Here is a 23,425-nt window from a genome sequence, read left to right as displayed (position 1 = left end):
CTGCTAGACAGCTACTGATTTGAAGCCTGCATCGCAGAGCACTAAGAATCACCTTGTGACATCAAAGACATGTGGAAACTCAATTAATTTCATTATCAGAATAGATACACTAAAGATCAGATGCAAATCAAGCACTGCCACATCTTAACTTTCTGCTTTTTGCTGCAAAGCAGCTGATATTTCTGCTAAAAGATGTGCAAGAAAAGTAAGAAACACAGGGGACTGCTACTTCACTCCTGAAACCTTTTCAGGTTGATATCTATTCCAGAGTACTTTCTGTGCAAAACCAAAGTAAAAAAAAAAGTTATACCTGAAAGCTCCTCCACTGATCAGGAATGGTAGGGTGGGTACAATGCACCTCTCCTCTCTGAAGGTAAAATTGTTAGTTGAACTCCAATATTAACCTCGATTCTACTCTTGCCTGATGTGAAAGGCTGCAGTACTGAGAAACACATATTTCTCCTTAGCTGTACCATCAACAGTCTCTTTTCCTACATAAAAGATCATAAAAGAGGGGAAATGGGTAAATCTGGCCTGTTTTTGTCCACAGCACAGCAGCTCCGAGAAGCATGACATAATGCCCTGGGACATGAGAGGGGAGGGTGAGTTGGGAGGGATTATGTCTGAGGCATCCAGGGATTCAGCAGAAATGCAGACTCACCCTGGCAGCAAAGAACTGTCCCAGCAAAGTACATTGGACAGCTTGTAGGCAAAGTATTCTTTAAAAAGGGTTTCATGGTCCCATGAAAAGTTATTACTCTGTCCCTGAGCAGAGTGCACGAGTTACTGATGGGCGTTTATCTTCCAGAGGAAAGATAAAGAACAGCTGTGCAGGGAGAAAAGAATGACTTAAGTATGACCACAAGCAGTTGAATCAGTTTGAATTTAAAGGACGTCCTTTATGATACTGCCATGATTTACCTAAAAAGATCCTTTCATGAGAGCCCCAAATGGCAAATGAGGAGAACTCACAACAATGCTGACAAAAAAAAAAAAGAAAAAAAAGGAAAAGAGGAATGGGGGAAATCTGGAAGTGCCCAATTTGTAAGGTCTCTTTTCAAAAATCAGGAGGCTCTTTTCAACCCAATACTTCCAAATAAAGAAATTATCGTTTAAATTTCAAGATGAATACTATGCTTTTATCCTGATTTGAATCCAGTGAGTTCTTCCAACATATTGGGCTTCTCTTTTTTTTCAATTAGGACAAGAGAGCTTTTTTTGTTTGTTTTTTTGCTTGTTTGGCTTTTTTTTTTTTTAATTACTTTTTCATTTCTTTTTAGCCCACAAGCAAGAAACGGTGGTATTCATGCCATTCTGTTCTACATTAAGGTTTTACACTAATGAACTATTTAGGAGCTGGGATTTCCATCCCAAACGATTAATGATTTTATACTGTGATATATTAATTGAAACAGCCTCTAAGGGGATTGCTGTATCAGTAACTCTAAACATCTGTACCACATTAACTAAAACAAATTTTGAAGCAGCAGCTCAAAAGCTGCACATGAGAATCAGCCCTCACCTTACATTTCAGCTGGGCTTCACAAAGGGAAACAGCACCATCGTATTGTGTTACATTATATGGCTACTCCTTTAAAGCAGTGCAGTTCAGAGGTTACCATGCTGTAAAGTATTTGTTTTTATTGCCTTCCTCTTTTGTTACTTTGAAGATAGATAAGGGTAAGAGAGGGACACATATAAAGCAATTTTATTGTCTGTGCACCCAACGGGTTACAGAAACATTCAGAGCTTGCTTTTGGCTTTTTTATTATTATTTTTTTAAATAAGAATAACGCCGTGGGAGACACAGAAGATGTTACAATTATTTGCTCAATTCACACACAATAGCTCGTAGGCTAGTTTCTAGTTTTAAACTATCATTTTGGCAAATAAAGATTAGACTATTTCCAGACCAAAGTGGATGTGCTAAGCCTCTTGTAATGCCTGCAGAAATTGTGTGAAATGAAGGAAAAGAAATTTTAAGATCGAGGCCTGGCCACAAGTGTGCTCTTGCCATGGACTTTTATGATAGCCTGCTGCTCTGTGATACAGACTGTGGAAAGACAGCAATCACAAGAGACTGTCTTGTAACATAGAATACTTTAACTAAAAAAGCAAAAATATTTTAATATTGTTTTACGAACAACGTGTTGTGTGAAGAAATATTTTCTATTTTTCTAAATCTTACATGTTTAACTTATAGATATGGCATTTTGCTCCAACTGAGAAAACAGTCTCCCTGTGGAAAGCAGTGGGGAAGAGAGAGAAAAAGGAAAGCAAACTCAGCCTTTCTCTCCTTACAGGATTTCTAGTAAAAGCCACCGATAAGTAACTGATGTGCTCCTGAGCATTTGCTACACAGTGCTAAATTCCCCTATGATCATATCCATACCTCTATATTAGCCCTTGAGAGATGGGCTCCCAACCCCAGGCTCAACACGGGGAAATAGGAACCAATGCCTCACCACCAACTCACAACCTGCTGACAGTGCATAGTGTAAGACTTGCATCTTTCACATTCAGTGCACCTTAAATAACTTAAAAGGGGTAAAACAAGCTTGAACTGAGGCCCCACAGCACAGCATCAGACACAATGTACCAGTTCAGGCTTGATAATGTGCAGGAATGGTTACCTGTACTAAGATGCTGGGTGGAAGTGCTACTAAACCTGTTCTGAAGTTTTAAGTGGCATGAAAGTGGTCAGAAAGGTTTGTTCTAGACCTTGTATCTCACTTGCACCAGAGCAACACAGTACTTCTTGGTCCTATTAATGCTTCTGTGTGATTGATTTTGGGTAGCAGGAAGATGAAGCAATGCCACATCTGTTTCATTCTGACATTTATTTGTGCAATGAAATCCAAGGACCTTTTTTCTTTTTTCCCCCAATGTGCTTCACTCAGTGCTTTCTCTGTGACATTAAAATCCATCACACTGCTGGCCCCGTAGTACCCATTAGACTGTACATACCAACAGTGATGAGGGAAAGACTGCAGAAAGAAAACAAATATATGTGGCCTGAGGAAGTCAATTTTAATTTCTTTTTAAGCTGTCTTTGATTCAGGGCAAGATTCACTTGCCCCTAGTTGTGTTGCAATACGCTAACCTCCCTAAATAAATGCAGCACAGCCAGGGGCACCTCTGCTCATTCAATTCTGTACTGCGCAAGATGCCCAAAGCAGCTTTTGTACTGTTCATCTTCTCAATGAAGAGAAACTTCCACAAAAAGAACCGTTCCCTCAATGAAAGAAAATCAGTGAGACAATTAAAGAGATGTGAAACGTCCCATCTCCTGATTATTGACAAACATACAAAACCTCACAGCTCTAGGGTCTGGAATAGAAGTCGTCCAGTCCTCTACCATTTCCTGTACAAACTCTTGCATTTCTTTTCATTGTTCTCCCCCCGCCCCGCTACACCCATGAATGGATGAAAGAGGAGTCTGTGAGGTAGATGCCGATGATTTCAGAGCCCAGCTGCACTTCTGCAAAGAAGCCAGAGAAACAAGCCTCTTTCTTCCAGCAACAGGAAAGGTCATACGAAGGACAGTGCAGAAGAGTCGCCCCATCGCTACCTGCCTGCCATCAGAGCCATAACAAACATCAGTTCCCACTGTCACAAGTCCTATTAACCTTCAGCAGTCACTCAGCATACTCACAAAATGCCATACAGGAAGGCAATCCATATAAGCAATGTTTGAGCATACAGCAGCAATCAAGCATTGCCGAAGCTGTTCTCTCAACTGTAAAGCAGCACAGAAGCTGCAAGAGCAGCACTGACATTTAGGGGCAGATATGCAATGATGGCTCACTTAAGCTGCATGAGGCTAGCGGCTCCTCTGCTAATTTTATCAGAGACCTTTTACGTACAGTTCTAGGTGATTTGTGTGCAGTCCGGCTTGAACTTGATTCATAGCCAATGGTCCAAAATAATAGCAAACTGAAATAGCTGAGAGCAAGTGCTCATTTTCATTGTCTCTCTTGGATGTGAGCACCATTAACATTCCCAGGTTCACTGTACTGAAAATCCAATATGAATGTATCAAATGGCACTGGGTAGCTGCAGCTCTGCTCAGAGTTCTTCTCCCTTATTGGTGATCAGAGACAAGTGCTCCTAACAGCACCCTGCTCTCCGCATCCCTACAGCCTCAAGAAGTCAGACCACAATCAGGAAGAGACACAGCACTGTTCTGATAAGAATGAAGATGCTCAGGCTTGCTTTGGCAGCCCACTCTAGCCAACCCGCTTTAGCAGAGGAGTTGGACTAGATCTCCAGAGATCTCTTTCAACCCCAATATTTTCCGATTCTGTTTTCAAACAAAGTATCTCTCTTCAGTACCCAGGCAGGTTTCCTGTCCACCCAAGTCATAGTGTGTGAATTAAGGCAGTCCCAGCAGTGACAGTGTTGATAAAATACAAAGGAAGGAAAGTGTCAGAAAGGAGCTTAAATGGAGTGAGAAGGCTCCAAACACACAAATGAGATTTACCTGGAATAATAAAGTAATGGTGAAAACCAGAGGAGAATGAAAATACGAAGTGAGCAGCTGTGGAGTTAACAGGAAAAAAAAAAGAAAAAAAGGAGAGAGAAACCAAGATTTGTTGGGAGACACTAAGGAAGTGGAGACACACAGGAAATGGAACAGAAAATCTAGAGAAAAAGTCAGAAAACAAGCAATGTCTTCCTTCAAATCCCTCCCTTCCAGAAACCAGAAGTTTTGCATGCAGCTCTGCTGTTACCCTGGCCTTGCACTTGGCCTGGTACCCAAAATGAAGAAAAGGCACAGAAGGGAGCCAGTTGGAACACGGTAAGGGCACAGCAATTGGGGTTGGATTCACGTTGGATTCACACAGTCTCACCTCAAAGACAACAGGGAACAGGCACTTCCAAAGGTGGTGATCTGGAAGATCACTCTCAGATCTGAAAGCAGCAGTCTTTAGGAAAACATCTCAACTGCTTTCCTTCAGCTAAATGTAACACATGAACTGTGAAAATTACTAATATTATGATCAAGCATGATGCAACTTTTGGAAAGATAAGAACTAAGGCAGGTTTGAATTCTTCAGGTTGAATCTGATATTGTGTTGGCCTGAGTGGCATGTCCTGCGATCTCTTTCATTCTGGAGTCACTGCTTCACAGAGACTGGAGGATGCATATCACATTTGTGCTTCACCAATACTACCTCCATCTCTGAAGTGACATTTCTAATTGCTGGATCCATACTATGGAAAGGAAGCACAGGTTTTAAGAAACTAGATAATGAGGGTAGGTTTCTGTCCTACAGGAATCTGGGCATCCTCAAACATGGTCTCTTAAAATCTCAATTTCAGGGCACAACCAATCTCTTGGCCCATATCTATTATCACCGTTAGCAAGTCATAGCACATGCAGGTTTCAGAGCACATAGCATTTTGCAAGACCACGCAAGCTGGATCTTTCTGCAGCTTGCTGCATTGAGCAGTGCAAGTTCCTGAGAGTACGTGATGCTCTCCTCTTCTTTAAGCAATCACTGATGTTATCCATTGAGGCAGACCTGCAGACACCTAGACTTCCCAAGTAGCTTTTGTTTATTAACTTTCATCCCATTTGCAAAATATTTCTTCTGGAAAAAGATGGAGGTATGATGGTAAGTACCTGAAAAGAGGGTTTGGATCTCTAGTTTCCTATGGAACTCAAATGATAAAAGAAAATCCAGCGTGAAGTACTTCCTTCACTTGTGGACTTTACAGGACTGCTCATCCTTGTGTAATCTCTGCTCATCTTTTGTTGAGCTTAAACACCATTCTCCCTTGCTGGAGACACTGACAATTCTCTCATCTACACTTGGCCAGACAAAACTCATAAGGATTGACATACTTGTCAGATTTGCTGAAGTCTGGTCAGGGAAAGAGTTACTGGGGAGGAAGAAAAAAAAAACAGAAGAGAGGATTAGTACATACACACCACTTCCTCTGGAAACCAAGCTAAAAGCATTATAGATAGGCTTAGAAAATAGTTACATCCATTCATCTTTGATTCCCCTTTCTGATACTATCAAAACTGAGCAGTGAACCATGCATTTTCCATTGATTTGTTACGTTTTTGGTTCAATAGGTTAAAATTTAGGACACATCTTGAGAGACGACTGTGTGACTTGGGTAACCAGAATCCGGCTGCTTGAGGATGCTCTTTCCACAGTACCTGTGAGCTTTCCCTTTTTCTATGGCATGGGAGCTGCAAGCTCCAAAAGAGTCACAGATCAGTGACACATCTGACCCTCAGAAGAGCAGTTGTCACTACTGCAAAGCAACTTCCTCACTCCCAGCTCAGTAGGCATTTCATGTCACTAATCAAGCTAATGAAGATCTGCCTAAGTCAGGTTCAGAAGGTCAGGGAAGAATTTAAGGTATCTTCAAATGCTAAGTGCTTCTCACAATACACCAAATGTCTGCATATATTGTACAAACTTTGAAATAACAGACTGGCTGAATAAGTTCAAGTATTCAGAGGCAGACAGGCGGGCTGAAACTGTACCAGTCAGAAATACAGTGCCAAAAATCACTTCTGGGCACAGGACTCCAACCATCAGCTCCACTAAGTCTGCAGAACATGGCATTTTCCAAATCCTGCTGTTATCACAGCCCAAGAACTACATCCAGCAGGCAGTTTCCATGCACATACACAGCTTGAGAGCCAGAATTCACTCTCTGCTGTTGTTTACTTTACTCACACAGATGCAGTCCACAGCTGATGGGAGCTCTAACAGAACTCACTCCCTCTGATATCATCCACCTTTTACTTTCTCAAACTTGAGCCCTTTCCAGTTTTTTAAAGATCATGGTTTCTACGATTCTGTATTTCTGTATTTAAATCTGATTTGCCCACACTGTAGAAAAGTGAGGTGAATTGTAGACATCCCTCCACAGAACTCACGCTATTCATTGCATTCCCAAGGCATGCATGAGCAATTGTTAATTATACAAGTACGGACCACTCCATATGGCATATATGAGATCGCTATCAGAAAAAGTAATAAACATTCAAGGAATAGAAAAAAAATCAAGAAAATAAGGAATAAGCTGATTTTAATACCTCTCCACAAGCTATGTACACTATATGCATTAAATGGCACCAGTTTCATCTAGTAGCAAACAGCATATTTTCATAGCTAGAATCAGGAATGAAGCAGATTAATACGCACGCTGAGGATGTTCTCAGAAACCTCTCAAGATCTTTCAGAAGAAATTCCGTCTTACTTTCCTCAGTGAATGCCAGGCTTCATAGTTCACTTGGTAAATGCTTTATAGTTTTATAGTTTATTACATAGTTTTTATAGTTATTGTACTGTCACAGATGACATATACTATTATTTTATTTAAGATGTTTTTTTCTTTAATGATCTCTTTTGAAAGCAAATCTTTCATGTAGGAATAGCATTACTGAAAATATGCATTCCTACATAGTTCCACCATTTATGCTGACTTTGCTGATGTCTAAAAAGTTGTAGGTTTTCTTACTGTCAGGACAGCTTCCTACAGTGTTGTTCCACTACAACCAGTGGTGGTGTGTGTTGCTTTGGAGAGAGCAATACTGTACCTCATTCTCATGTCTGATCACCTTTCTCACCTGAGCTTAATTACTTCTGTGCTTTATACCTTTGTATTTAATTTGGTTAAAAGTGAAAGAAATTATACGCAAAAGATAGAACAGAAAATGCAGGAGGAAGAGTGAAGAAAAAACAGTACTGTGTGCTTGAGCTCACTTTTGTAAGAAATCCACAAAAATATCGACACCAGCAGCCACAGTGTCCTCTCAACTCCTAAATGAACTGTCAGATTGGGAGCAACTTTTTGCTGGACTGTCCAATTTTGGCAAAACTACTTAAGGAAGATTTCTTGATCACCAGATGAACTTTCAGACAAAGATCCTGAATCTCACAGCAGCCAATAATTTGGTACACAAGGTCTTAACATTAACTGCAGAAGCCCTATACAACTCTTAGTATTGTCCAGGCCATTCTACACATCCAGGCTACTAAATCCCTGACTTGCAGATGCTTTCCACATCACCAGTCTTAAATACATCTGTAGCATGAACTAGCTCAAATTTGAAAATATCACCTATAGCAACTCCCTCTTCTAGCAGAACAATCCCAACAACATGAGAAACAGCAGATGTTAGGTGATAGAAGGCATTAGCTCCATCTGACATCAAAGTGACAGAGTGTTAGCATTCAGAACATTCTGAGAGATGGGAGATTGTTTTGCATCTAGCTTTATTGTTTTTTTTTCAAAACCAGACTTGTTTATTTTGGTGCTGAGTCGTGACAATGAGGTATATACATATCTAACCATAGTGAGCCAGCTTGTCAGCCTGTACTCCATGCTAACCCGGAAAACTTGGCAGACTGAAAATCTGCTTTATTGACATTGAATACTCTTGTCCACAGTATTATAATACCAGATCAGCGATTAGAGCAAAAAGCCATTTTCTATGCCCTTAGAGACAGACAGGTTCTTGGATTTTGCCTTCCAAAGAAGGCAAAAACAGAAAGATAAACTGCTTTTCATGGATACTGCACTTTAGAAAACTCAACAAGATCAAAATCAGTCGAAATTGTAAAGAAAGAAATTACATTTGCTGGGCCTGTGATCTGAGCTGCAGCACTCTTTCAAGGCTGGTAGACCACATGAGGGCTAGATGTTTCTGTACAGTTTTGGCCATGAAAATGTGGCCAAAATACATAGCCAAGATCCACAGAAGAGCATTTTCACAGCTCACCCACAGTCTGGCAGCTGGGTCTCACTAAACCCCAAAGAACAAAAAGTTGGCTCATGCCACCTTCCCAATCCACTATTTAAACAGCATAAGCATCCCAGGCAATTAGGGATACACACACATTAAGGAGACAGTCAAAGTCTGCACACTGTATTCACATCACGAAAAGAAAATGAGCATTGTGATTAGAGTATCTATAACACAACATTAATTTGTGAGGGGGAATCTGTGTAATCAACTTAGTGAAGACAGGGAGTCCTAAACACCAGGTATAAGATTTTTTTCAGAGATTGAGTACACAGTAGTTGGTGTTGGTCTTAATGAGGTGAGGAAGATAGGATTTTTGCAATGCAGTCATGAGGGTGGGGATTGCTGAATATTCCTGCAGCCAAGCAAAATTTCTCTATTTCAAAATCTTAAAAAAAAAAAAATTCCCCCCTTATTAACCCTTTCCCAAAATACGTGTCCACGCTGCTGAATTCGTTCAAACTCAAGTTTCAGTGAATCTCAGGAGTTTGCAAGAGGAGGTGGTATTGGTTTTTTCCATTTTGAAACAACATTTTTTTGTTTTTGTAAAATTGATTACTCAGCCTATCTTTTAAAATACACAAAAATCAAAATCCATGCTAAACAGCTAGGCTCATTTCCTTTATCCTGAATTTGAGTTAGGGTCAAAACAGTTTTGAACCTGACCAAAAATTCAAACATACAAGCTGTGAACCGCTTGGCTACAACAGCCATACAGCAAAGGTTACACAGAACAAAAGATGGTAACTGGGTACTAAGAGATTCCTGTTACTGTTTCTTAAGGTTATGGGGAGATAAAAACAAACAACCAAAAAAAACAACAAAAAAAAAAAACCAACAACAAGAATCAAAAAAAACAGATCCAGGGAAGATAAATCCTGAAATCCTTTCACTGATTACAGAAACACTTGGTCTAATGGCTCCTATTGCTCTTTGTTTCATCCAGGTATTGACTGCCCAGCCCAGCAATTCCACAGAGTCAAACCCCAACAACCACAACATTGATGCTTTCCTCAGCCTCCAAAATCAAAAAGGGGAAGACGTGCTATTACTGGAATCAGACCAGTGGTCCATCTAGGCAATCTTACGACAGCAGGCATATTTGGCACTTTTAAATTTCAGTGTTATCTCTTGCATCATGAGAAAGGAAATCTCATCCTCATCATTAGTCCATGTCTCACCTGTGTGCTGTCTCTTAGTTACTTTCCATGTCTTTTTTCAAAACATTTTCCATTTCTCCAGTTTGGGCAAGTTGTATGAAGCCCTCTAGAGGACAAGTGAGTTGCAATGGGCAATGCATACCTCATTGCAAACAGCAGATGACAAGTAACAAGTTGCCACCCACAATGGAGGTGATCCAGTGAAGGACTATCTTCGGAAAAGATAAACTGGGTTAACTCCTTTGTACAGAGATGCTGGCTACAACAGATGAACCTTCTGTGGTCACTGACACTTGCAGCTTGTCACAAAGCAGCAGATCACTTGCAAACATAGATTCTCATACAATCTCTGCCGGGCTACTTCCACTCAGAATGTGATTCAACTACATCTAGTGCTGGCACAGTGCTCCAAAAAGCTCTGGGTAGAAAGAAAAAAGTTTACAGAAAGGAGGCACTGCCAACTCAGATGCCTTTTCATATGTACTTTGCTTCATTTTAAAGCAAGCCTAATGCTGAAGCTTCCTTACTGCACGTCTGCACATCTACTCTCCTGCAGGAAGGCTTGTGACAGAGCCAGTACGTCACCAGTCTGCTAATGAAGAAGAGCCATCATCCAAAGTATTTTAAGCCATTCAGGATGGCCAGGTTCATCAAGACAGCCATGACTGTGATTAAGATCCTAGCTTGTGCAATCATGTTCAAAGCCTTTTTTGCATCTTTTGCTGATGAGACACAAGGTTGCCAAGCTGAAGTTCAGAACACAGAGGAAAAAAAAATCACTCTCTGGAGCTCTTGTCTCTCACCAAGGTTATAGTGTCAGATTAAGGATCCTTAACTAGGTATTGAGACTACATGAGATAGGCAATGAACTCTGGCTTCACAAAACTTAAGGATCTTTGTGTCAGCCTGAAGCAGGCTCTAGAGAGGAGTGGGTACCTGCCTGGTCTGTAATGGTGCTAACATTGATCTGCCCACTGCTACTGCTGTGGTTTGCTTTTCTGTGTAACACCAGGGCTAGTCCTTTTGCTCATGTGAGGAATCATAGGACTCATAACACCTGGCAGAGCAAGGATTTTGCAGGAGGCTTCTGGATACTGCTACACAGAGCTGCTAATGCTTTAGGCTTCTTTCTCCTCGTGCATGCTTCCTCCAATACCTGGAAGCAACTCCCTCTCAGTACTGTTTTAAGCAGTGGGGATGAACTCCCTTAGCAGCAGCTGCTCTGATTTTCTGTCTAGTCCTATACTGTTTCTAAAGGTGCCAGGTAATTACTCAAGACTGAAAAATCTATGTCAAAGCAATCAGCAGTGTCACCTCATTGACTTCAGAGAAATTGCAACAGAAATTAATCTGAATCTACAATTCTTCCTTTCTGTAGCAAATGGTAATAACCTATGTAACCCTGCCTGCAGGCAGCAACAAGCAAAAGACCACTCCAACCGCATGTGGGGGGGGCTTTACCACTCTGAAGTGCCACTTTTTCCCTCAAATCCTCCCAGACCTGAGGGTTAATGCTAGCAGTTGAACTGAAGAAGCAGTACATGGAGATGCCCCTCATCTCAGACAACGGATGCAAGGGGAGAATTTATAATATCACTGTTCATTCTCCTCTTTCCCTGTCCATATACAGAGATAGGCATCAAGGGTCAGCGCTAGAATTTGGGTCAGCACATACACAAGAGAAGTTTTACATCTGAACTTGTGGAAATGCACATAGTCTGCCTTGCTGTCTGGACAGTGTACAAAAGAGCGGAGAAGGATTTTAGCAGAGAGCTTCAAACCATATGTAAATAGATAATTAACCTTGCTCTAAATGATATTTCAATTTTGCACTTTATTTTCCCCAGAGATCTTCATAGTCTATCCAAAACCAGACTGTTGAAAGAAAGAGAAGGATGGAAAAGGAATTGTTGTGGTGGATGCTGGTTTTACAGAACAAGTTTGGAAACTATGTGCAAATAAAAAAAAATTCTCCTGGAGCAGAGGGGCTTGTTCACCATTTATCTCATGTGTTTACCCTTGGGCTATCATTATATTAGCAACATTTCCCGACTGAGCTGGAGCACCTGGTAACTATAGTAACCACATTTTCATATCTGCCCATAAATTCCCTTGGTTCTAATTAGGGCACTCATTTATAACAGTGATGACAATATGGGAAATGTAACTGCAGACTTAGCTCAGCCACAGTCACCTCTCTCTCCCTTGTGTTGCAGAAATGACCTAGATCATAGTTGCTCTTACACCATAAGATTTTCCTTATGGCATACAGCCTAACTTACCTGCAATGCCAAGCGTTTTATATCCATCTGCTACTTTGCCCATCTCCCTTTCTAAAAAGTCTGCTCATCCACCATCCAGTTCAAATGAAACCTGACTCGTCTCCTTGCCAGCAAGCCTCACACACCAGGTTGCATAAATGCATTTTTCTTGATAGAAAGAAGAATTCACACCTAGCCTACATCAGAAATCACACACACAGAACCACCCCAAATTTTATAAACAGGGTGTGGATGCTATTTTAAGCAGAAGGGCTACACAGTTCAACTCACAAATCTACCGTAGGAATCCAGATGGCTAAGAAGACAGAATAAACCATATCACTTAAAACAAATGACAGGAAAATGAAGAAGAAGAAATGTGCAAGAAATCAAGACCAAGTAATAAATAATTGCAAAGGTCAATGGCTCAGGTATTCCACCACAAATTATTCCTTTCTCCATGAAACAATAAAACCTGGTGAACAAGTTGAACTCTGTTGACATGATTTAAAAAGATGGATGAGCTGGTAAGTAGTTGAGAGTGTTTGTTTTATTGTTCACAGAGTCACTGTTTAGAAGTACATTTCTTTTGGAGTCTGTGTGAATTATTGTCAAAAAATGACAGATCTCTCACTTAAGGCTACACTTGATGACTTAACATGAATTTCTTTTGCTAAAAGAAAAAAAAAAAGACGTCACGTTTGTGTATTAGCATCAGTAAAACAGCAAAGCTCCTCTCAGCAGAGTTCGAGAGAAGATCAACCCTGCTTTAGCTTCAGGTTTTGGGGGACTTGTTGCCATTGGAAAATTTCCCCTTGCTAGAAGAGCATGTCAATTAGTGTAACTTAAACATGGCCATTGATAAGAATATCTCATCTTGAACATTTCTCCACATTCCCTCCCCAGGAGGCTGAGGGAACTGGGCAAGCAAACATACTGGAGATTCTGCTGCTGCTGTTGTCATTTCCACTTCAGATTAATAAATACTCTACCAGATGCTCTGTTTGTCTTTCCAAAGTAGCAAGCTTTTGTGGCAGGGAAAGAAATGACAAGCCCATCAGTAAGCTCATGGAAATGGTGTTAGTCCACGCTACCAAGGCTTGATGGCAGACCTTAGCCAGGCTTTCTGGGGCTAGATGAGCCTCAGCAGGTGTAAAGAGTGCCAATCTGGTTATTAATAAGCAAAAAATAAGACTGCATCTTGCATTAGAAGGCTATCCACATTCCTACAACCAGCATCAAAATTCAGGGACATATTCATGCTCACTTGGGAGGTATTTCATTGAATTTTTGACATTGAGATCCACTGGCATAAGATTGGATCCTGCAGCTATGCTCTCCCATTCCTGTATGCCCTGCTTACAGTCCTAGTGATTACTAGGATGAATGGCCCCTCATTGGCCCAACGAAGTGCCACCTGCCATTGGTGAAAGCCAGAATACGTAACTGTCTAATTCTTCATCTGGTTTCCACTAAGGCTCAAAGCGCCCTAGGCAGAGTTAAGGGAGGCAGCCTGAGGCAGTGGGTGTAAAAAGCAGCATCTGCCAGGTCAGGAAGTGCAAGGTGCTTTGACAACCAACAGACTGATGCAGATGCACACAGAGACCCCAAGCTTTCCTTCTTAGACAGCAAAAGGACCTTCCACTGGCTTATCTATTGTCTTCAGACACTCAATCCACAGCTAATGTACACTGAGAAAGATCCACATATTCAGCTGAATCAGCAAGGTTGCCATCTTGACACCTACCTAATGGCTTTTCTTAATGTTCAGATGAGCCTGGAAAATTTTCACATTGATTATTGCAGAAGCAGAAATATTCTTTGTAGGTAGGGTTTGTTCATTCCAAGCTATTTTATTACTTTCTCAGTTCTTTACACCAGAGTGAACAGTGCTGTTGATAAGAAAATGTAAACTTCAGTGAAGTGCCAAAGAAAGATTCTAGTTATTTGCCAGTTTAGTCATCAAGCACGATTTAGAAGCGTGGATGGAAAACATGTTGACGATCACATTCTAATATAAGCACAGAAATTGATTTAAGATGCTGCCAAATGCAGAGCACAGTAACATTCAATTCCACATATATGTTATTTCACAAAATTAGTGAAAAGTAATTTCAGCCTCTGCCAGACTGGGTTAATTTTTGAAGCACACCTCAGTCCATAAGATGCTGTTTGGGACTAGAGAGGATGGTAGCCTGCTACAAGTTGTGTCACTCATTACTGTACTGTCATTGCTCTGTCAACCTCTTATTGATTTAGGCTGTAGACTGTTAAGACAGATGTGTGCGTGTGGTATGCATGACACATAACGAGGCTCCACTCTCTATGGGAGCCTCTAACATTGCTCATAATATTTAGTTACTGGCTCTCCTCATTTTCATTATGAGCAAACTTTCTCAAATTGCCAAAATCCTTCCAAATGATCCCACATGAACTACTATTGACCACAGTACATCTTGGCTGATTAAATACTATAAACCAAAATGTAAAAAATAAAACTTACAGGATTCTTCTAGTCAAGCAAAGTAAGTCTTTGACAGGAAAATAATTATCAAGAAAAATGCAAATTAAAATTAAGATTAAATAAACACTTTCTACTTTCTCTTTGAAGCTACCTTCACTCTAAAGACAACCGTTACCAGCTATAATGTATGACTTGCGAGACATTCACATAAGATTAAGCATTTCTTGGTAATCGCCTGGAAATGGTACCAATGACAGTTTGTTCTCATTGAGGGCAAATAATGCAGAGAGATTGTTACAATTGTATGTCTGAAAGACTAAATCAGTTCATTTTGGACATATTTTTCCTCTCTCTAAAGACGCAAAATTCTGTAAGTGTTGGCAGGAAAGAAATTTAAACTTACATGCATGAGTACACTAGGAACTAATTTGAAATGACCACTATTTCTACTGTTCTTTAGCCTAATTAGTGCTGAGAAGGAAACAAGTGTTCCAGTTTGTGGGATTTTTTGAGGTTTTAGTGGCTTTCCCTTCCAGTTCTGCATCATGTGAAGCACAGTACTTTTTACTGAAGTCCTCTAAAAAGAAAAGAAACATCTTTGAAAGCTGTTGCTTGGAAAATGAATGGGAAGAGTAGCATTCCACTGCAGAATAGCTACCAGATAAAGAATTCCTTCTTGGAAAGGGAAGTCCACACGACTAATCCTTGTTTCATATTTCACTGAAAAAAGACTACTGCACTGAGTACAAACGAGGGAGGCATGTGCTCGCCTGGAGACACGCTTTCATACTCCCAGGCAGAACTGTCATGTCCCCAAGCTCTATGACACATACTATTTTTCACATAAGATTCATCTACTGAAAACATACATGCTCCAATCTGACTCAGATTCTCTGAAGCAAGCATAAAACCAGTCTGCACAAATTTCATTGTTTTAGTCCTCTGTACCATGTCTGCTTTAAATTTGCCCATCACATCTACTTTACCTTTGCCCAGTTAACAGAACTGTCACCCCAGCTTGGCTCCCTTTGCTTTCCAGTGGGACTTTCCTTTACTATCTGGGAAAGCTATGGCAACTAGCATAGTTTTAGCTTATTTCAAACTGTAGGTCAATGAGAAGAAAAGAAAAATACAAAATAGTTTGGTCTGTAGATGCGGCTATTCATAAAGTATTCCAGCCATTTCCTTTTGGAGAAGGCAAGGTAAAGAGGTAGACATATTTGTGATAAATTTAAGCTCCACAGTTGGCAATCTTGCACACCCATTTAACATTTATCTGCAGTTTGCCTATTACATCAGATTTCCCCTAGATTTGCATAATCTATTTTGAATTGATTTGAGGGAATGAAGAACTGCAGTGCTACATGAATCAGATGCTTTACTATGGCTAGAATCAGGAAATGTCTGCTCCCATCAAAATACTTTCACTGGAAAGCACCACTCTATTTAGTGCCTATACTAAATTTAGCAAAGGCCATTCAATCACATTAAATTTTATTCCTTTTGTTACAAGAGAAATACAATGGATTGGGAGGATGAATTAAATAAGAGGGATAAAAACAGATTATGTTTCAGTTTTTTTGCAAAAATCCCCCACACCAAAGATGACTAACAGCAGGGAAATCCTTCCCTCCACTAGTGGGATAGGATTTGCATGAGGTTACCATGAAGGCAGGTTAGCTATCTGTATCTCTACAAAAAGGAGAATTTATCCATTGTGTTTCCTAAAGGAAGACACCCTTCATTTTACAGAAAACTTTACACACACCTCGATCAGCCAGCCAGATAATGCCAGAAAACAAGCAGGTTTTATAAATAACTGAAGAAGTTTGCCATCTGTCGATGCTGGAAATAAGAGATGAGTACAAACCCCATCCCAGTAAGCAAAGAGAATACAAAGGGTTATGCCAGACTGTGAGGGATGCACACAAGATAGCCACTGCCAACAAAGCAATCCACAGAGGGTTGCTTCTCTTTTCCACTCACCACAACATCAGTTTACAAGCAAACAAATGGAAAATGCTCTAAGATGTCAAAACAGAATACAAAAATTCAGCTTGAAGGGACCTACAGAGATCATCAAGTCCAACTAACTGATCACACTTCAGGACTTGCAAGCTCTATTATTTTCCTTATCTTCAGAGCTTTCAAAAATCATGGGTCAGAAAGGAAAATGTATGTACAGGAACCTTACATGTATAAACCACTGCATACAGAAACCAGCTCAAGTTTGCGGTTTTCAGGGGCTGCTGGAACAAACACCAGTAGATACGTAGAAGCTCATTTTGAATGACTTATGGCAAACAACACTCACTAGAATTTTTCCTTCTTTCTCTCATTGACCATTGAAAATCAGAGTAAACATGCAAGCCCAATTCCATGCACGCTTTTTGGCTGGCTACAATTTTTCACAGAGTTTTAGACATTTTCAAAGTAATCATTTGTACTCACAATGTGCTACATCTAAGCTGCATGTGTCTTAAATATCTGTGTCACTCCTCTCCAACTGGAAGACTGAAACTTCTATAACACAAACAGGCAGATCTGTGAAGAAGCACTGCAAGAAAACAAAAAAAATCGGTTGGCAACTGGTTTCTAGTTTTAGGTGATACTGATGAGGTCTTCTCCAAAGGATTACCTATAATAAAATAGATTAAGACTGCCAAAGCATTACCAAACTTCAAAGGAGTTGTCCCTGCTTCTCACATATAAAACTGTCTCTAAAATGGTTTATAAGCTGTTCATAACACCCCATGCAGTTCATACATGCACACACACATTCATAAATACTAAGAGATTTTTTCAGTGTACCATGTAAATATTTGTGGTTTGACTGTTCTTGTAAAAAGAACAACAAAGATTATTGTAAAAAAATACTGCACATAAATATTTTTGGATTTTTCAATGTATAACTATCAATAAATAAACAGAATGGCTTTCCACTGCAAAATCAGACCATTTACAACATTTATAATACAGTTTTAACTTATTTTTCCATCCTTTGCTTTCTTAACAGATTGTTTACTTCTCCCAAGTGAAGCCAAAACATAACTGTAGGGGAAAAATGCAGCATACAAAGAAAAGACTCTTTCTGTCATTAGGTCTTTTTCATTGGCAACTCTCCATGTGTTTTCATCTGTGAATTTTCTAAGGTAATGGCCAATCTTCAGCCATGTGCTCAAGTAATAATTTCATGATAAAACTAATCTTTCCAATAAATAGCTCTCTGAAACACTCTATTTTTCATTTTCAAAGAGCCAGAAGGATTATGTTAGTGATTTGGATATCTATTTTTCTAAAATTGCCCTCCAAGTCTTCCTTATTCTAATGTAATGCTCTGAATCCTTAGCAAATAGGAATTGCATCTAGAAGAGGAGGAAAAAAAAACACAGCAAAAACAAATGTATCCTTAGAAAATCACCAATGTAAGTAGTTTCATTCCCTGTACTAAAAACCATTTGAAAACTAATCTACTGCATATACTTTCCTTTCAGAAAATGTAAATTGATCTTTCAGTTTGAATACCTGTCAAAGCACAACCACTATAGTGTTGATAAGTCACGTTGCTCATCAGTTGATAACTTCTGATACACTGCAATCTTGCATGTAGCTCCAGAAGAATTGTTGCAACAGACTGCACTCAAAGCAGAGTGGAGGATGTTCTGCTTTAGAAAATTTGGCACCAGTAAGAGCGATGAGTTTATTTCTCCTATCAGCACCTCCTGAAGTGGAACAAGAACACATTGCAAATAAAGGCAACTAAAGGAATTATATTGAAACAGACAGATTTTTTTTTTTTTCTCAGCATAAGGCAATTGCTTTTATTTGACATGTGCACACCTACACAGCCCACACAGCAATTCATAGTACATCTGCTAATACGTCAGCTTTACTGGGATATTCTGAGGCCTACTTTTGATACCTTGATATTTAATACTCACTCCAGCAAAACTGCCTGACTGCATACCCTTGGAAGAACATACTCAGATTTTTATTTATTTATTTTTACAGACTCACGATACCATTTTCTAGTTCAGTCAGTGTCTCTAAAGTTTCATATATCTCAATGGGAATTAAGGACTGCAAGCTTTGCTCACAGATTTCTGTAAGCACCATATTTCCCCAAACTATCTACTACCTCCAAACTATTCCTGGCTTTCATGCTGCTTCCTTTCTAGTGCGGTCACTACTCCATATGTTGTGCAAGTCTCACTTTTAATTTCTGCCTGATACCAGTGGATTAACTCAGTGTCCTCCAGCTAAGCCACCTTTCAATCCCTCTTAATTGTTTTGGAGAAAGTGCTGCTTCCTCCAGAAATCCTCCAGTCTCAGCAACCAATTGCTTCCTTTTGGCTAAAAGAAATGCTCATCCTTGCAAGGTAAAAGCCACAGGTCAAGTAACAGCAGTGTAATAAATCTTCATTTCCTGCACAATCCCCTGAAGGTGATCAGTAAGTCACACGTGGGCAGGTCCTCACAGAAAAACTAATTTAAATTTTAACTCCTTGATTCCCATATACAAGCATCTTGATTGAACATAGAAATGTGCTTGTAAATCTCGTGACTGATGCAGAAGGGACCTAAAAGATTTTATTTTCAGTGAGCAGAACTCAGCCCCAGCTAGGAAAGGAATCCGTCCTTGGATTCTTGGAGGCTTCCCTTCCTTCACTAATCCAAAGAGTAGAATACGTGCAAACACTAGCAGTCAACTTTCTGGCGGAAATGAAAGAAGCTTTGGAGAAACCTGTATGTGGATATGGTGGTCTTGTTCCTAACTGCAATCAAAGGTAAATAGCTCTACATTTTTAATTGCAGAAAGGAGTGCTGGAAAGCCACACTGACTTTTCCTTGTTTGTACAAGGCACTTGAAAATATTTAGAGGGAACATAAAAAGGTAAGACTTTGCAATGCTCCAAGTGATCTAAAGAGGCAGCCAAGGAAAATACACAGCTTGTTGAAAAATTAGCAAGTAAATTTGAATAACATCAGCCTAGGTGAAAATCTCAATGGATTAGGCAGCATTTACTCTTTCGAGAAATCTGAAACTTCACTGTGTTGAAGGAAGTCTGCCAGCTTTGTCATTTAGCAGAGAAAGAGGACAGTGGGTTTTCCTTTGGGTGAGAAAAAGATCTCACATCTATTTGGCTAGTGCAGTGCAGACAAAAGGCTTTTTAATGCAAATGTTACAGAAAATACTAGAAATGACTGCAATTCAGTTCTTAGACATTATTGGTTTACTTGTAGGTTTACTCAAAAAGTCTGTTCCAGGTTGTGGACAATGCCTATATTAATGACATTGCCTATCGTGCTGAAAAAAAAAAAAAAAAAAAAAAAAAAGGGAAGCTTCAGAAAGGCACAGTTGGTTATCTGCTGTTCTTTTTGCCTTTTTTTTTTTTTTTTTTTTTTTTTTTTTTTTTTAAATCTCACTTGCTTATTTCTAAACATATGATCTGGCACTCAGCCTGCCCTCATCATTTTGTAGCTTCACTCCAAGAAGCAACCTCTCCTCAAAAGTTAAAGATGAAGACTTCTGTATAGTATATACTGGGCAATGAAAACATCGGCTCTGATTTTAAAAGCTGTTGCAGTTTAACTCAACAGGTGGCACAGCACCACACAGTTTTTTGCTCACTCCTTTCCCTCCCAGAGCAACGAGGGACAGAACCAGAAAAGAACAAAGTAGAACTTGTGGATTGAGATACAAGCTTTTTACTAAGATAGAGAAAATAAAAAGGGCAAAAGGATAATAGATATGATAATAATATATGTGCGTGCATATATATACACTACAAAAACAAAAAAAAAAACAACAAGGAAAGCATAAACAGTTGCTTACCACCCACCAACTGATGCCCAGGACATCATGAGAATGTGAGAAACTGAAACACCTTTGGCTCTGTTTAGCACTGCTCAGCAACAACTAGAAACAACAGGTATGTTTACCTAAAGTCAAAACATAGCATCAGATACTATGAAGGAAAAACCAACTCCATCCAAGCTGAAACAGGGACAATGCTGGGAATTCACTCTGTGAGCAGTGCACTTCCTCTGACTTCACCTTGTTTGAGGAGATACCTTGAGTAATGCTGGGATGTGGGCTCCTTTCAGGAGCAATGAGAAAGGATGGTATCTCCAAAAGTGGGAGTCCTCTCATTTAATGAGTGTCTAGACCTTTCTGCTGTCTATTTGAGACTGCTTACAGGTCTAGTAGGACTTTTAGACTAACACAGCAAGGTGAGATAAGTCCCCCAAAATATTTTTCAAGGGATTCTGTTGTGTATATTATTCACCACACCTATTTCTCACAACTGCATATATTCTTCATAAGCCCTCGTCATGAAAAATGACTTTTAGCCTATGAAATGTCTCTAAACACTTTATCTCCATTACTTGCTGTGTGGCGCAATTGCTCTTCTTAATTACTTGCTTCTGTCTTCTTGTGCCCTCAACAGATGGTTGAACACACTTAAAATCAAGAGAATAACTGAGCTGAAAAATAATAAACGTTTTTCAGCTGAAGAAAGACTGATAGCACACTTTGTTGTATTTTTACAGATCACCGCTATTTAAATATTTGTGAGCAGAGAGTAGGTTCCATGCTCACACTGCAGAGTTTTGCATGTGTTCATCTCACTTGTGAAAACAGCTGCTGCACACACTAATCTCTTCTTTTAGTTAGGTTTATTTCCACTAAATTCTGAGCAAAAAGAGCTGACCAGCTGTGGAAGAATACAGAGTTTTGGGGTCCTTGACAATGGGCGGCATGTCTCAAGAGGACTGGGGAAGCATACAAAGCTACAGGTGGTATTTTTAACCTTCAGATGATAGAAGCAATGAAGGAACAGGTTGTAGCCCTGAAGAATCATCTTTCAGCTCTAAAAACAACCCTTGCAGGTGTTACTCAGCCCTGAACAGATGCTGCAACTCCAGTCATAGCTCAGGCATGACCACCTCTGTAAACACAGCCTTGTGTTACCACGCACTCTACAGAGCCTCAAAGCTATTTGAAAGATACCAGATTACTTCCTTCTGACAAAAACTATCTAATTTCTCTATGTCTTCCTATGCAACTTCCCTTGAGAAGTACTGAACTGTCTGAAAGTTACCTGAAAGCAAAACCCGCTCCTTTTTTTTTTTTTTTTTTTTTTTTTTTTCCCCTGACAAAAGAGGAGAGAACTTCATAGCAAAGGCAAATTTTCCTTTCATATAAATCACAATACCTCCTGATAAGTACCCACAGCTTCCCCTCAGACTGTCAGAAATCCCACTGTCCACGATAGCAAGCATGCAATGTAAATAATCATGCAAATTTTGCTCAGGCTTAAAACAACAACAAAACCAGAAATACCACAGAATCCCTTGAAGTCCAGCAGGCAAAAGCTAGAGCCATAAATTCCACTATTGCAGTGGAATGCATGGAGAACATCCCACTGCCAATGCAAAACATTTTGGAAACAATCTTCCATTTTCAGCTGTGCAACGCCCTGCCTGAAGTCAGTGCTGGCCTGCCTGTTCAGACACTTCTTTCAGGAGGGTCATGTTCAGCTGGCTGGACTTTCCTCCTGCTGCTCTTGTGTCTCTGCCCTGGCTTCTAGTTCTCATTTACTCATTTGAATAAGGGATGTGAAGTGGATGTCACTTGCTGCCATGCCAATGGCTTTAGCTCAGTACCACCCAGCCAGGCATCTTCTGCTTAATTATCTGCACTAAGTTTGGGGTGTTAGGCAGAAAAATCTAGCTTTCAGTGTGCTTTAATTTAGGTTTCCTTTGGCCCCCTCAGGTGCCTTCCGCCTTTTCTAAATGTATACGATATCATAAAGAATCCCGTTACAGAACTCCTTTTTATTTTTTTCCTCTCTCTTTGTCAATCACGATGAAGCTAAGGTTGTCTGTAAGCTTCTCTCTGCTTTCAAACACAGTTTCACACTTTCCGTTTCAATTCTGTTACACGCTTGTCAATCCCATTTGCTCCTCAACGTGGATAAGACCAGACTGTCTCTGCTTAGAAACAACAGGCCTTTCTGAGAGTTACAGTATTTCCTGAATATTGTTCAGATTTCCTGCAGAGTGAATTGACTGCAGAAGGTACATAGCTATTTTTAAACCCTGTTTTTTTAATGTCCCAGTTTAAAACTCAAAAGGATTTAGAATAGATGCTCCCAACTCATCACAGTCTCTCATGTATTAGTATCTAAGGTCACCAATAGCAGAAGATTGAAATGCTCCATATTGTGAGCTGCAAGTCCAACCTCAATTTTCTTTTCCTGAATTTTAAAAAATATGAATGGTTTACATGTGTGGATCTAAAATTTTGCAGATGCAGAGCCTGAAACACTTTGATGGGAACTAAGCTCTCCAACTATGCCATCTCCTGTAAGAAACCAGGTGCTTTTAGAGTGGGATTCATCACACAGATCATTAGAGAAGGAGTCTGTTAAGTTACCCTAAATTTCTGAGAGCGTTGGTCAAACACAAGACTAGATGATATGGTTAGCATCTATTTTAGTGAAAAAAATGCACTAACCTTTCAGTACCTTGGCAGGCTCTGAGTCACACCCAGCAACAAATCTCTCAAGAATGCCAAAACCCAGAAAAAGACCTCCAATAGGAAAATAACACCAAATGTGCACTGACAGTATGAGCATGCAGGATTATGCTTGCACACATGAGAATGAGTGTGTGACATGATTGTGAGTACATGACAGCACAGGAGGGTTCATAGGAATGATAGTGCAGTCCAATGAGTAAACATTACTGTTGT

General features: G+C 39.9%; 1 long non-coding RNA gene across 1 annotated transcript in view; it reads right to left on the bottom strand.

Moving 5' to 3' along the window:
• The window catches only part of LOC125692589 (uncharacterized), a 51,953-nt gene that overhangs the window by 13,143 nt on the left and 15,385 nt on the right, over positions 1–23,425 (bottom strand). The window contains exons 3-4 of the long non-coding RNA XR_007376767.1: positions 18,190–18,386; positions 17,116–17,221 (exon numbers count right to left, since the gene is read on the bottom strand). This is a non-coding gene — a long non-coding RNA (uncharacterized LOC125692589). The remainder of the gene's footprint in view (positions 1–17,115; positions 17,222–18,189; positions 18,387–23,425) is intronic.

This window comes from Lagopus muta, chromosome 4 (assembly GCF_023343835.1).
Source record: "Lagopus muta isolate bLagMut1 chromosome 4, bLagMut1 primary, whole genome shotgun sequence".
NCBI lineage: Eukaryota > Metazoa > Chordata > Aves > Galliformes > Phasianidae > Lagopus > Lagopus muta.
The sequence above is the reverse complement of the archived record's forward strand: the minus strand, read 5'-3'. Positions and strand labels throughout refer to the sequence as shown.